The following is a 16,066-nucleotide window of genomic DNA, read 5'->3' as shown; positions in this document are numbered from 1 at the left end:
ACTTGTAACTACAAACCTCTGACAGTGTTCTCTTCTCTAAAACACCACTGGATGTCAGTTTCCAAATGAAGATCACTCACCTGGGGGGATAACTGTTATCTACGGTTGGGAACAAGAGGAAGTGATCTGAATTACAAACCCAAAGGGACCTATATTGCTAACTACAGTCACCATCCTAGTGTCCACTTGTTTCAATGCATATGTAAGTGAACTCCCAAAGGAAGTTTACTCACCTGGGAGGATTACATTTGGATAGTGTTGGGGAGTAGAGGGAGTGACCTGACTGCAACTCACTGGAGGCACTGCTCAAGTGACTCCAAATAGCTGAACAGTGGTCAATTGTCCAGAAAACTTGCCTGATCACTTACAAATTATATGTACTCACCCGGGAGGGACCAAGATATGGGTCATGACCTATTCAGAGATGGGGCTGGCCACCTAGCTCCATCTTGAACTGCTATGCCAAGACTACAAAATTGAGGACAGGAGGACACCTTACCCAGTGCAATATAAATGATCAATAAGGTCTCAAGATGCATCACCAGAATGGTATTGGCAGCGGACACATTCACAATGCACTGACCACATGATGTCTCCAATCACTTATACATCGTACCTCTGGATCAGCCTGCATAACAATCAGCCTGCAAAATAATCAGCCAGGCCTCAAAATGCTGAAAGACACATTCTGCCCAGCCACTGTTTTGCCTGCACTAGTGGCAAGATGTAATTCTCTGCCCATCGTCTCAAGTGACAACAAGCTCCCGAATGCAGCAGCTGCTTGTAGTCATTGCAATTGGCATGTTTCACAAGTGTCAGGTCAATACAACAAAGAACATCGGGACCTGTCACAATGGCATAACCTGCAAAACAGCTAACTACAAGGTCTTTGCTAAATGTCACTGTGAACGACTGGAGTTACATGTCACAATACAACCAGTAACACTGTACCTTTCACATCAACAGGTCAAACTGCCACTGGGCACACAGAGGCCACTGAAGAGACTGCCACTACCCCCATGGATGAAGCATTCAGTGACGACAACACTCCTGTACATCTGGACATAGAGGACAGTTCTGGTCCATCTGGACAACCTGGTCAAACACAAACAGTGACTCACACTGTGCCCACATCAAGTCCTCCCAGTCCGGTTGTATCAACCTCACAGGCAGCCATTTACTACACAACCTGTGTACCGAGCACAGTGGACGCTATCTCATGCCCCCACAGTCCACGATCCTGTGTCACATAACTACACCTTGGACAATGATGGTCCTGGAACCAGTAGTAGGGGCACCCTGTGTCAAGGGCACAGGCCAGTGGGGGTAGGGTGTGTGGGAGGGATGCTGTGGACCAATGGGCTGTGGGCACTGGGGATGCCTCTGGCTAGGACACCATCAGCCAAATCCTGAGGGTCTATCAACAGTCCCAAGGTGTGATGGACCAGGTAGTTGCCATACTCCAGGAGATCAAGCGGCTGCTGTGAGACATGCTTAAATAAATGCTTCAAAAGTGGGAGGCCACCAATACCATCTTGGCCCCAATAATAGGAGTGTTCTGGGAAATTACCAGTTGTGAGCAACAGCATACCCCTTCCTTTTGCCAATCAACACCAGCCCCTTCATCATCGGTGCCAGCCACTGGAAGGGAGGCCCTGTCAGGGTAAGAACCTGCAACAGACACTCATGACTCTGTAGCAGCAGCTCCCACCCCACACAAATGTGGACGTCCAGCTGAGAATACAAGAGATGCAGATGGCAAGACACCCACCACTGCCAGCAAGTAACCTCTTCCTAAATTAACTCCTTTGTGTGCCACATGATCACTCTGCTCGACTTCAAATGCTGTGGCATCTAATACAATGATTTCATCAACCATTACTAAACCCCTCACTTTTCTGTTCCATCATGCCCCAAATTTTCATCCTACGCACTTATGCACAATAAATATCACCTATCACAAACTTTGTGTCTGCTCGCTTCTGTTACAATTATTGCTATATAGAGATGTAAGAACGTGTAAAGCAAATGAGGAAGACACAAGATACTAGTGCAAGGAGGGATGTGTAACAGGTGCACTGTCCTGCTAAGGTTTACTAAGAACACACACAAACACATTGCTACATGTGTCTGGTCACACTAAACATTTTATTCACTGTATAGCACACAGGCTGTCAAAAAGTCTGGACTGTCAAAGCCACGAATGGCTTACTCATATTGTGTCAGGGTAGATATCCCAAGTTAAAGTCCTCCAGACCACAGAAGGCATGGCCTTGTCAGATATTGGGGGTCATTACGACTTTGCCGGGTGGCGGAGGCCGCCCGCCAAAGTACCGCCGTCAGAATACCGCTGCGCGGTCAAAAGACCGCCGCAGTAATTCTGAGTTTCCCGCTGGGCTGGCGGGCGACCGCCAGAAGGCCGCCCGCCAGCCCAGCGGGAAACCCCCTTCCATGAGGATGCCGGCTCCAAATGGAGCCGGCGGAGTGGAAAGGGTGCGACGCGTGCAGTTGCACCCGTCGCGATTTTCAGTGTCTGCTATGCAGACACTGAAAATCTTGGTGGGGCCCTGTTAGGGGGCCCCTGCAGTGCCCATGCCGTTGGCATGGGCACTGCAGGGGCCCCCAGGGCCCCACGACACCCGTTACCGCTAACCAGGTTCTGGCGGTCAAAACCGCCAGAACCAGGCTGGCGGTAAGGGGGTCGGAATCCCCATGGCGGCGCTGCCTGCAGAGCCGCCATGGAGGATTCCTCAGGCCAGGGGAAAACCGGCGGGAAACCGCCGGTTTCCCTTTTCTGACCGCGGCGGTAAGAATAGGCCTGGATGCACCGCCAGCCTGTTGGCGGTGCATCTGCGGTCCCCGGCCCAGGCGGTCCATGACCGCCAGGGTCGTAATGACCCCCATTGTCCTGTAGCATGGGCAAACAGAGAAGTGATTAATGTCACTAGCTTGAGCTTTGTCAAACACCACACCCATAAACCAAGGTTCAGACAGAGGGAAGAACAGCCTCTAATCACAGGCCCATTATACTCCAATGACCATGCATCTGGTGGTATTACACAAACCTATGTCAGTGTTGTGGCACAGGCACTGTGGTCTGCAATGATGAAACACATCTACAGCTACATACAGGTCATACAAGAACAGTGTTTAGCCTATGTGAAGGGTGAATGCCTGGCTTGCAATTGATGACAACATATTTCAGGCCCACATATTCACACACATGGTGCAATTGGCTCAACACAGCACAAGAAATCCAGCACATTGTGCATATCAGGCCACTTACCCAAACACTGGCCAGGCTGCCTTGAAACTGGAACAGTTAATGTCCACTTCACATGTCAGAACAGCATCAGATACCTGCCAATGTCACAACTCTGAAATGCCCACATGAGGATGTCAGGGTGAAGGTATCTGCACAAAGACAAAACAAAGTTGTATAGCATGCCTATAATACAAATCACAAAACAGGCATCTGGAAATGAGGTTCCATTGTAATGAGACCGACACAGACAAATCAGCTACATCAAAATGGGAACATGTCAAAGGCTAACTTTCCAAACACACTTTGTCTTGAAAAATCACTCTACTGCACACATTCTGACAACTACAGTTCCTCATATGGTAACAGTCGTTACATCACATGACATACTCAAGAAACGTAGCTATTGATGAGATCTTCCCGCAAGTGAACTCCTTCTTCACCACTGTCATCCTCACTTGGTATTTCAGGAGGCTTACCCCATGGCACTTTAGGCTCTCCCTCCTCTGGGATGTATGGGATATTCCCCCGCAGGGCAAAGTTGTGGAGCATGCAGCAGGTCACCATGATGTGACACGCTTTACCGGGTCAGTAGAGGATGGTTCCACCAGTGCGGTCAAGACACCTAAATCTGGCCTTAAGGAGCCCAAAAGCCAGCTCCACTGCCCGCCTTATTCTTTGTTGGGCATCATTGAAGCAGACTTCCCCTATCATAGTTGGATTTCTTAGCGGTGTTAACACCCAAGGACGGTTTGGGTATGCAAAGTCTCCTGTTAAGGAATGGGACATATGTGCAACTATGAGTCCCTCTGATCAGATTTGTCGCAGCAGTATGCCAGCATGAGCTGGGTATGCATAATGTATGTGTCAGTTGTAAGGAATGTGAGCTATGTGTATGTTGCCACAGGGTTACTTCAGTCATCTGCCCTTGCTAGTCTGTTTTATGAACGGTATGACATTCAGGTTGCCACACACACCACATGCTAAATTGCTGTTGGATACATGATGTACTGTTTTGTATTGTAGTGATGGGAATGTAGTGTCATGTAGGTTCAGTCTGCTCAGCCTGCAGAGACCAGGGTCTGTTACATGTATCTCCCAATATGTGTTACAGTGTAGGTTTGGGTGTAATCCATGTGGCTATGCAACTGTGGCACACTTCCTGTACCCCAGCAGATCTTGTCTTGTGACCAATGTGAGGCAATGTTTTGATACAGTGCACAGAATGCCTTATTCCTTTGATGAGATTTGTAATGTGTACAGGGGAGGGTTGCTGCTCTGTGACAGATGTGCCCATAACATCACTCTCAATGTGTCTCTCTGACTCCTGACAGGTTCCTTACTCCCACAGCCCTATTGTCACCTTCCCAAAGGTTGTATAAGCATATACGCCTGTGCAGGCTCATTGCATAACTGACATTTCCACAGTGCAGGGAGTGTGATAATTCCTGGGAGACCATGATATGTGACTCAGTAGCTTGGTCACATAGTGGAAACTGGACAATGCATGCCTTTATTTTTAGGATGTCCTCTCAGTAGGATGGACATATATGTCCAAAGAAGTGTTCTGTGGTACAGGTATGTAGCACAGAACCCCATCCATGAAGTGGCATGAGTCTGCATTTGTCATTGCAAAGCTCCACACAGGGACTGGCTAGACACTTTCTGTACCCACAATGCCAGTCCCTCCATTGTTAACCATGTGTGTTGTACGACTTTGTACTCTGCCAGTGCCCTGTAGGGAATGTATGCCAAGAGCCATTCTCACAGCTTGCGTATGTTTATATTCATTTATGTCTAAGAGGCATTCCTTTCAGAAACCACCCAGGTGTGAAGTGCCTCATGGTGGCTCACCTTTCACCCAGGTTGCTAGAGCATGTCCCTAAAGATGTCAGTAAGCCTGCCTAGTCATTGTAGGGCATGAGCAGGGTGGTCGGTTGTCCATCAGATTGGCAAATGTATCTCTGTAGTCACCGCCATGTACTTACTGGCTTGCATATTCCACACTTGGGGAGAATAGACCAAATGGGGAAGACCAAACTTGTATGTTACTCTATCATTTGTGATGGGACAGGTGTACATGATCTCTTGATATGTCTTTTGCATCCATGCAGGTCACCGCCCATCAAAAGAAAGGGATTTTTGAGAGCCATCACCCGGAAGGTGCAGACCCTGCGTACACTGCTGGCTGAGCGCCCCCTGCAAAAAAAGATGGGCGGAACAAAGATGCTGGGCATGGAAGATCCAGAGGCCCATCTGGGGTTGTCCTCCCAGCATGGCTGGGGTGCACTTCAGACAATGACCCCCCTCAATGGCCCTCATCCTGGCGTTGACCTATCCTGACGTTGATGGCACTTGAGGGCAGCACAGCAGCCACAGGGGGTGAGTACACAGCATTTTCCTGCCTGTTCCGTTGTCAAGTGAATGAGTAAGTGTCTGACAGCTCCCCCTGACATTTAGGGATGGGCCATGTGTCACACAGTAGATGAGGGATTCTTTTTGTTGACATGCCATGTGTTTTCTACTGATGAGCCTTGGCCTATTGTACCAGGGACCTAGGACTGCATTGGGAGGTAATCTCAAATCACTAGCTTTGACAGAACTGTAGGAAAGTACCATCTTGCCTGGCATGTTACCCCCATTTTTCACTGTATATATGTTGTTTTAATTGTATGTGTCACTGGGACCCTGCCAGCCAGGGCCCCAGTGCTCATAAGTGTGCCTGTATGTGTTACCTGTGTTATGACTAACTGTCTCACTGAGGCTCTGCTAATCAGAACCTCAGTGGTTATGCTCTCTCATTTCTTTCAAATTGTCACTAACAGGCTAGTGACCAATTTTACCAATTTACATTGGCTTACTGGAACACCCTTATAATTCCCTAGTATAGGGTACTGAGGTACCCAGGGTATTGGGGTTCCAGGAGATCCCTATGGGCTGCAGCATTTCTTTTGCCACCCATAGGGTGCTCTGACAATTCTTACACAGGCCTGCCACTGCAGCCTGAGTGAAATAACGTCCACGTTATTTCACAGCCATTTTACACTGCACTTAAGTAACTTATAAGTCACCTATATGTCTAACCTTTACCTGGTAAAGGTTGGGTGCTAAGTTACTTAGTGTGTGGGCACCCTGGCACTAGCCAAGGTGTCCCCACATTGTTCAGGGCCAATTCCCCGGACTTTGTGAGTGCGGGGACACCATTACACGCGTGCACTACATATAGGTCACTACCTATATGTAGCTTCACAATGGTAACTCCGAATATGGCCATGTAACATGTCTATGATCATGGAATTGCCCCCTCTATGCCATCCTGGCATAGTTGGCACAATCCCATGATCCCACAGGTCTGTAGCTCAGACCTGGGTACTGCCAAACTGCCTTTCCCGGGGTTTCACTGCAGCTGCTGCTGCTGCCAACCCCTCAGACAGGTTTCTGCCCTCCTGGGGTCCAGCCAGGCTTGGCCCAGGATGGCAGAACAAAGTACTTCCTCTGAGAGAGGGTGTTACACCCTCTCCCTTTGGAAAATGGTGTGAAGGCAGGGGAGGAGTAGCCTCCCCCAGCCTCTGGAAATGCTTTCATGGGCACACATGGTGGCCATTTCTGCATAAGCCAGTCTACACCGGTTCAGGGACCCCTCAGCCCTGCTCTGGCGCGAAACTGGACAAAGGAAAGGGGAGTGACCACTCCCCTGACCTGCACCTCCCCTGGGAGGTGCCCAGAGCTCCTCCAGTGTGCTCCAGACCTCTGCCATCTTGGAAACAGAGGTGCTGCTGGCACACTGGACTGCTCTGAGTGGCCAGTGACAGCAGGTGACGTCAGAGACTCCTTCTGATAGGCTCCTTCAGGTGTTGCTAGCCTATCCTCTCTCCTAAGTAGCCAAACCCTCTTTTCTGGCTATTTAGGGTCTCTGTCTTTGGGGATTCCTTAGATAACGAATGCAAGAGCTCATCCGCGTTCCTCTGCATCTCTCTCTTCACCTTCTGCCAAGGAATGGACTGCTGACCGCGCTGGAAGCCTGCAAAACTGCAACAAAGTAGCAAAGACGACTACTGCAACTCTGTAACGCTGATCCTGCCGCCTTCTCGACTGCTTTCCTGGTGGTGCATGCTGTGGGGGTAGTCTGCCTCCTCTCTGCACTAGAAGCTCCGAAGAAATCTCCCGTGGGTCGACGGAATCGTCCCCCTGCAACCGCAGGCACCAAAGAACTGCATCACCGGTATCCTGGGTCTCCTCTCAGCACGACGAGCGAGGTCCCTTGAATCCAGCAACTCTGGCCAAGTGACTCCCACAGTCCAGTGACTCTTCAGTCCAAGTTTGGTGGAGGTAAGTCCTTGCCTCCCCACGCCAGACTGCATTGCTGGGAACCGTGACTTTTGCAGCTACTCCGGCCTCCGTGCACTTCCGGCGGAAATCCTTTGTGCACAGTCCAGCCTGGGTCCACGGCACTCTAACCTGCATTGCATGACCTCCTAAGTTGTCCTCCGGCGACATGGGACTCCTTTGTGCGACTTTGGGTGAGCACTGTTTCACTCCACTTTGTAGTGCCTGTTCTGGCACTTCTGCGGGTGCTGCCTGCTTCTGAGAGGGCTCCTTGTCTTGCTCGATGCCCCCTCTGTCCCCAGACCCAATTGGCGACATCCTGGTCCCTCCTGGGCCACAGCAGCATCCAAAAACCTTAACCGCATGATTTGCAGCTAGCAAGGCTCGTTGGCGGTCTTCCTTCAGGAAAACACTTCTGCACAACTCTCCACGGCGTGAGGGATCCGTCCTCCAAAGGGGAAGTTCCTAGCCCTTGTCGTTCCTGCAGAATCTTCAGCTTCTACTGTCCAGTAGCAGCTTCTTTGCACCCACAGCTGGCATTTCCTGGGCATCTGCCCATCTCCGACTTGCTTGTGACTTTTGGACTTGGTCCCCTTGTTCCACAAGTACCCTCGTTTGGAAATCCATTGTTGTTGCATTGCTGATTTGTGTCTTTCCTGCAGAATTCCCCTATCACGACTTCTATGTCCTTTGGGGAACTTTAGTGCACTTTGCACTCACTTTTCAGGGTCTTGGGGTGGGCTATTTTTCTAACCCTAACTGTTTTCTTACAGTCCCAGCGACCCTCTACAAGGTCACATAGGTTTGGGGTCCATTTGTGGTTCGCATTCCACTTTTGGAGTATATGGTTTGTGTTGCCCCTATCCCTATGTGTCCCCATTGCATCCTATTGTAACTATACATTGTTTGCACTATTTTCTAAGACTATTACTGCATATTTTGGTATTGTGTACATATATCTTGTGTATATTTGCTATCCTCATACTGAGGGTACTCACTGAGATACTTTTGGCATATTGTCATAAAAATAAAGTACCTTTATTTTTAGTATATCTGTGTATTGTGTTTTCCTATGATATTGTGCATATGACACTAGTGGTACTGTAGGAGCTTCACTCGTCTCCTAGTTCAGCCTAAGCTGCTCTGCTAAGCTATCATTATCTATCAGCCTAAGCTGCTAGACACCCTATACACTAATAAGGGATAACTGGGCCTGGTGCAAGGTGTAAGTAACCCTAGGTACTCACTACAAGCCAGTCCAGCCTCCTACAAGAACCACATATGACTGTGTACAGTTATCAATAATATGCTGTTCTGGTGTGTGTATTTTCTTTGGAACAGACCACTACTCTTTAGTGTTTCAGGCCAAAGGTAAATAGGTGATGGATCACTGTCCTCAGCCGTGTGTGTGTAAATGTGTATGTTGGCATCTGCATCCAGAAGCTCGTTTTCTTTGGTGTCTGATGGGTCCTGGTGCCTCAACACAATCTGTTATGTGAAGGTATCCAACTTGCATTGACAGGGCTTCCATTTTAGTATGTATACAGCTATGGACCACTAATTTCCATTGGTAAGTGTGGACTGTCCATTGACATGATTTAGGTGCCATCACTGTTACCAACATTTAATGTGCCTACATGTCAGCATTTATCCCTTTCCCTTCAGTGTACATATGCGAGCAGTTTCATGCATGGTCATATTATATAGATGGGATGATGTCTTTATTCCCACACATGTTTGTGCATGGCAACCTGTATTTGGAATAAACCATTTACAATGGGGCTACATACCATGTTGTGCCACATACAGGATTGTGTCGACATTGTCTATTTAATGACACATACCATCAAACATCTTAGCCTGTCATTTGGCATGTACAATGGCAGGAGCAATGAGGGACAGGGTTTGGCGTAGGGTTTAGACAGGGTAGGCGTAGGGTTTAGAGCCACAATGAGAATATCTATGGCCTTGATGTGGCATCATGTTGATGAGTGCACTGCACCTGAGTCACAGTTAAGATTTGTGCCCTGACTGTTGGCATGCATTATGGAGTAACTTGCAACTATGTTTCAGTCACATGTGTTTGGGTGTAGGCATTTATCCACAACAGACATCTGCTATGAACAAAATGGGGATAGTGATGTAGCTTCCCATCGGACAACCTATTGAGGGGGCTTCTAAAAGTCCTTGCAACTCCTCTGTCTCCCCAACATGCCAAGGACTAATGACTGTTACTGAAACACTCAGAGCATGTCATTGTAAGGGGTGCTAGACAATAGTGGTGATCACCATGTGGCTTTCTGATTCAAGGTGTTGTGTTTTTAGTGAACATCTCTCCCTGACATCTTGCACATGATGTCTACAGTGTTCATTTCCATGCCTCATGTGTGGCCTATCTGAGCAATTATTCCTCATTGACTCTATTGAGACAGATGTCACTTGGTGAAGTGTGCATAGTGGAACTGCTTCCAGTGTGACATGATTATTTCCTTGTCATCAACATGGTAGAATTTGGGAGCATCATTTATTTCTGTTAGTCCCTATGTATCTGACAAATAGATATCTGCATGCCCTTGTGTGGGAAATGTGGGAATACATTTGGCATTGGCCTATTATCATGTGTCAATGGGTAACTAAGGTCTGCTCCATGGGGAAAAACCTTGTGGATGAAGAGGTCTCCTACTAGATCAATGTTTACAGTAATTGCACAAATTCAGGAGTGCAATTGTTATTGTGTGAGATCCTGATTTTCCTGAGGGCAACTTTTGACACTTCAGATAGCATGCATGCCTTTGGTATGGCACATGTATGTGCCAGTTAGGTGAAGTTTTTTGCTGAGGCCTACTTGACATCACAGTAATGTTTGGTAATCAAAGCGGTGTTTGAATATGTTCATGGACATGTGAAGACCCTATTTCGGCTTGTCTTTGCAGCATCTGGACCAGCAAGCGGAGGAGACAGGGCCGAGCTGAGTGGAGAAGCATCTGGCCATGGGACCTCGAATCAAGAGACAACTGACACAGAGCGACCCAGTGGCCTTGAGGGCAAGGGTTGTGCCATGGGGGGGGACCAGTTCAACATTATCATCCTCATCATTGGATTCTTGCTCTAGTGGCCACTCCCTCATGGTGGCAGACCCATTGGGGTACCATCCTTGTCTGCCACCCCCCATTCTATCACTGCCCTCCCTCTTGCTTCCCACCCAGTCGGCCGTGTCCGCTCACCCAAGAGGGTAGGTGGCTCATTCGCTGCAGGCACCTCTGACCCAGCCCCTGTTACCCCTGCTGCCCCCAGTGAGGATTCTATTGACCACCTGAGAAGTATCTCTGTCAGCCATTGTGAATGCCATCCAGGTATTGGCGATCCAACTGTAACAAACAAAATTGTTCCTGGAAGGCATTCATGGTGCAATGCCTGGCCTACAGAGATCTTCTCAGGCTCTGGCCTCCCCACTGATGGCAGCCAGTTACCCCCCACCTTCCGTCCCTCCTCCACCTCCCTCTTCCCAGTCCTAATCCTCCCTTCCCCCACCTACCCAAAGCACAGAAGCAGATCCGCAGACATACACCTCAAAAGACAAAAGGAGCGCACACAAACACAAGCACCACAAAACACACCATCACGCACACAAACAAAATCCACCCACAGATATAGCAACACTCACAACTTCCCAGGACACCCCACCACCCCAGCCTCACACACGACATTGAGCATACCTACAGAGATCACCACAACAGTCACAACAGTCACTGACACAGCCACCACACCCATCCTACCCACAGACACCACCCCAGCAGAACCCCAGACATCAACCATAAGCACCACACCCACAGACACTACAACTACAGACACACAGACATCCACCACATCCACCATACCTGCAGTCACCACCCCAACATACACCCACCCACCTGCCACAGCTTCAACCACCATCTCTATCCCCCAATCCAAGACACATAAATGCCCTCACTCATCTGCCTAACAGACGCTCCCAACACACAAGCATGTCTCCCATAAGCATGCATCCATTACACCCACACCTATACAGCCTACGACCACTCCCTCAACCTCCAAATCCTGACCTCCTCCTGCTGACCGTCCCCATGGCCCTAAAAAACTTTTTTTGTTTGACCTTACCCCTGTTTCCTCCACTCTGTCCCAAACCCAAGAGGCGCCACCCAGCTCCCAGACTGTCCCTTCCACATCCAGGGCTGCCCCTGCCCCACCTCCAAGCACCCATACTTCTCCCACTGGCAAAAGGAAGCTCAACCCTCCCAAGAAGAAGACCACCCCTCCCAAGCCCCATCTCCCCTCCCAACCCATCATCATATCCCCCTCCCCCATGATAATCCTTGAGGTGCATGCTTGCCCCATTGATAGAGGTTCCATAGCAGTTGGGAGTTAAGTTTAGGCACCACACTGCGCTACTCTGGAACCAAACATATGGACTGGCCAATGGCCTTGTTCTCATTAATAAATCCCAAACAGTTGTTGTTTTTTTGGTATATCTTTGTCCTGCAATTCCTTTTCTACCTTAATGTTCTTCCTGATTAACTTGCGTTGTGTGGCTACAGTTCTGTGTGTTTCAGCCTGCTTGCTGCTCCATTTTCTCTTGTTTGCGGTATCTGACTTCGTGGGCAGTGCTGGTGGTCCCCAAGAAAAAGGTGTATGTTGAGTGTAGGGATATATGTGTGTGTAAATGCAATGATGGTGTCATTGCATTGTGTGGTGTTTGTTATAGGATTTCATCTTGTGTTGTCCATTGTGAGATTGTATGGTGTTGGACTTGTGCCCCAAACAGAGCTTATATCTTGATCTGATGTGTGTCAGCTTGCGTTTTGGGAGTGCAGACATGGAGGGTGTTCAGTTGTGCTAGATTTGTTTGTAGTTCACTGTGCATGTGTCCATTTCTATGTGTGTCCCTTGCAACTAGTTCCTGTAGAGGTTATGTCCCATGCAGTCGCAGTTGTATGTGCTTTGTTGAGTTGCACTCCCACATTGTGCTGATGAGCATGTAATTTGGATCTAGTACTGTTTGTCCCTGACACACATGTAGGGCCCTTTCCTGTGCACATGTTGTTTTGGGGTGTGTGCAAGGTGATATGTGTCCCAGTGCAGCCTTCTTTCCTGGGTGTTCCTGGTGCTCCCATCCCAATTATTGTGTAGGTATTGTGTGTATATTGCCCTTTGTCTATTTGTCTCTCTGTGCATTATGCATGCCATTGTCCTTCCATTGGGCTGTGATGTGTGTCTCCATTGCAGGGTTTTTGATGGTGATGTTGTTAGTGTTTGATGCAACATTGATACATATGTGTGTTGTATGTGACAAAAGTCCATGGCCTGTGTGGAATTTGAGTGTGTGAGTTGTATTTGTGTGTAATTTTTATGTGTTGTTGATGACGTGTGAGAGAATGTTGTGTAGCCTTCACGGTCCCTGTGACTGAGATGTGTGGCTGTGTGTTTTTGTATCGTGTCACAGTGCAGTGTGAGTGAGCTGCCTAAAGGGGGCATATTGTGAGTGTGCCTATGTCGGTCATGGTATCTGGTTCTGATGCCAAGTGCACTTGTTGCCTGTAGCCATCCTCATGATGTGACTGACGGTGCTACGATCTGTTATCAAGATGAATGTCACAGGTAGGTGTGTGTACAACAGTGGTGTTTTGGGTCTTCTTCGATGACCAGCAGCAGTGGCATGACTTGTGTGATGGGTTCTCTGGTGGCCCCAGACGTGTGAAGCTGCCTGGAGGTGAGTGTCTCCCTGTATACTGTCTGTTTCTGTCTTCTTAGAGATAGTGGTTGGCCTGCCACATTGATATTGGTGGTGTGCAATCTTGTAATGTGTGCAGCAGAAACACTGTCTCCGCCGACCTGTTTGTGCTGCCTCGTGACTGTGGAGGTCTGTGCTGCTTGGCGGTGCTGGCAGAACCGTGTCAGTCTTTGTTCAATGGGCCAACATGTCTCGTAGTATGGCGGTCCGACTGCCATTCTGATGGCAGTTGGACCACCATTGCCGCCATGGCCATCGTAGGATCGTCAAACTTCTAATGAGGGCCTATGTCATGAGAAAATGACTGATTATCCTTTTGCCCAGGAGCTTCTAGGACACGTTTCTCTTTAAATTAATGGGGAAGATATGTTATAGTGATAACATTTATATAAGTTGTATTTCATAATTAGAAAAAGTTTATTCCGCATGAGTTAATTCCACCTTCCCATTATCACTAAGTGGTGTATTGCTACAGTTAGACAATTAAGCCTGCCTTGGAATATTATGATCAGGAGGGTCTACACTGTGAAGCACCTGACAGAACTGCAATGTTGGTGGAGAGAGGAGATGCATAATAAAGATCAGTGCTTAATCAATAACTATAGTGTTGTCTTTGTAAGACATATCATCATAGCAAGTGCGAGAAAGACTTGAACCTGATACATCAGGCTTGAAAATGATTTCAAGATAAAAAGCAGTGCATGTTAACAGAGGTAAGCCACTCATAGGAGCTGGCCAGAAATGTCACCAATTTATTGATGAAGCTTCTTTGCCCTTGATGAGAAGCATCTGTTGTTAATTCCTTCTTCAAGTGCCCTTACTTTGTTTTGAATAATCCTTTAACAAAGATATTTTTATCTCAAATCCAGTATGTTATGGCAAATACAGAGTACATGCTCCAATGTTTCTAGTCTGTAGCTACATAGGCAGCAACCACCATTCGACAGCAGCAAGGTACACCAAGAGCCCTCTGCATCAGCTATTGGAATATACAGGAGGCGAAAGCATAAGTACATAATTTTGACAGCAGAATCCAGATCCAAATCAAGGTAAAATTGTTTTGCTTCCTGAAGACTTTCAATTAATAAATGGCAATGCTTTAGTTCAGCAATATATTTAAGATCCTTCTATCGCCCTAACGGAAATAAAGTGGACTGTAACAAATTCTTACCAGAGGGTCGATAAAGTCTCCAGGAGAGGCAAATTATGATCAGTCAGAAGTTTCCCAATGTAGCTTGCATTCAGGTTATGATGTTTGGTGTCATTATAGGATAACTCCTTGGAGACCCACTTTTTAATGCATCTACTGTGTATTCAGGCAATCACATGCATAGTTGCAAAGAGAGACTACATAAAGAGTAGAAAAAGTTTTCAAATTCAGTATTTGGCATAGTATTGCTTGCACAGCGGGAACACAGGAGCCTGACGCACTGGATATAGATTGTATCAAAGTTGTTAATCATTTTGGGTGGAAAAACCATTGCTACATACAGGAAAGAGGGTAAATGTTTGGAATTCAGGGCCAGGAGTGAGGGTCAAATTGTGTGGCCAAATTCATTTTGATGCCTTACAATATGACAATCAATTTGCTTCCCTTCTTCCCAAAAGTCAAATTTTAAATTTCGAGGCATTGATGGAAAGGCTGTTGACAAGACTGAATTAGTTCAAGTTTATTGAATGTGTTTGCAGGCACGAAGGGGTTAAAGAGAAATCACCAGATTTAAAGTTTTTTTGCAGATAGGGTGCTCTGTCTCAAAGATGACAGAGTACCCTGTCCACCAAACTGACATTCCGCCTGCCCTAGTTATGGTTGAGAAGACCATCAGCTTTCCGTCAATAGATCCCCCCATTGGATCCATCAATGAAAACCTTCCTCCAAAGGCTTGATGAAGTAAGGACCATCTGAAGAAGGGCATCGCATTGCCCACTTTATTTAGGTTGGATAGTTTTATGTAAATTTTTGTCCTAAAAACTCCTTGTGGTGTCAGAGGAGCAACCTTTATTTATTTTACCTCCTCATTGTCCAACAGAATTAACAAGTCTTATATACTCACCATGATGATATGTTAAGTCCCAGAATAGTTGGCTTAGTCAATAAGTTGCTGATTTGGGACTAAGCAACTCCATTGTGTTTGCGACAAACTGATGCCTCCCCCGTCCTACTCAGTGTCAGGAGGACTGTCAGCTTTCCATCAACAGAGACTCTCTTGGCTCTGACAAAAGAAAGCTTCCTTTGACAGCTAGGTGGAGCAGGGGACATATGAGAAAGGGCATTATATTGCTCGCACTATTTAGAGTGGATAGTAGAACCTGGTGGTGGAGAATAGAAGTAATGATCGTCACATCCATGGAAAAACTCTATATGTGGGGGTCATTAGTGTTCTTTTGTTTTTGATTAACAAATTCCCACTTTGGGAGTTTGGTTTTGAAAAACAAACAGTTGGCAAAAGTCTGGTAGGTGACCTTCAAAATCACTAACGTTTTGTACTTTGAAAGGAACTGCTATGACAGTGGTTCCTATCATCGCTGGGGAAACATTGATCAAATTTGGCATCAATAGTCTGTCAGGGAGGCACATGCAATGTCCTCTGCCAACCGGATGAATGGTATACTGCCCTCCAAACTTTAGATCTGGCCCTAAGACTCAACAATTCCTGCATAATAGTCTTTCAAACAATTTCAACATGGATGACTACAGGTGCCCTGATGAC

This window comes from Pleurodeles waltl, chromosome 10 (genome assembly GCF_031143425.1).
Source record: "Pleurodeles waltl isolate 20211129_DDA chromosome 10, aPleWal1.hap1.20221129, whole genome shotgun sequence".
Classification (NCBI taxonomy): Eukaryota; Metazoa; Chordata; class Amphibia; order Caudata; family Salamandridae; genus Pleurodeles; species Pleurodeles waltl.
The sequence above is the reverse complement of the archived record's forward strand: the minus strand, read 5'-3'. Positions refer to the sequence as shown.